This window comes from Myotis davidii, unplaced genomic scaffold (genome assembly GCF_000327345.1).
Source record: "Myotis davidii unplaced genomic scaffold, ASM32734v1 scaffold327, whole genome shotgun sequence".
In the NCBI taxonomy this organism is placed as follows: domain Eukaryota; kingdom Metazoa; phylum Chordata; class Mammalia; order Chiroptera; family Vespertilionidae; genus Myotis; species Myotis davidii.
In genome coordinates this window covers 3,746,758-3,747,282 of record NW_006298628.1, presented here as the reverse complement: position 1 = coordinate 3,747,282, position 525 = coordinate 3,746,758, and positions in this window count along the sequence as shown.

Genomic DNA, 525 nt, shown 5'->3' with positions numbered 1-525 from the left:
CCACTCAGGGCTGGCCCGCCACATCCCCAGCCCGTCTCTCTGGAATATAACCCTTGTCTCTCCCCGTCCCCCGTCTTCCCTTAACGGATCCCTGTCCTCCAGGTCTCAGCTTGACTGCTTCTGAGAAGCTTCCCGGACTGCGAGCTTCGGAGCTCGCCAGGGTCCCACGCCAGTGGCAGCTCCGACTCAAGCCCAGGCACCCGGTCGCCGGTCTGCGGACACAGGCCAGGCTCTGGGCCGCTGCATTGCAGCCTCCTTACAACCAGCTTCTCCCTGCAGGCCCGGCCCAAAGGCACGCCCCTTCTCAGGGCCTCAGTTTCCCCCTGCGGACTCTAGATTTCAAGAAGATGGGCGGAGAGGATGAAGGCAGGGGGGAGGCCGAGGGAGAGGAGGAAAGGGGAGGCGAGAGGAGTAGGGAGGAGCGCGAAGGGGCGACAGCTTCAGGCCAGCCAGACTAGAGAAACGCCAAGTATGCGAACCACGCCAGCCCCAGAGCTATGAATAGTGCGGCCGGCCAGGCTGGCA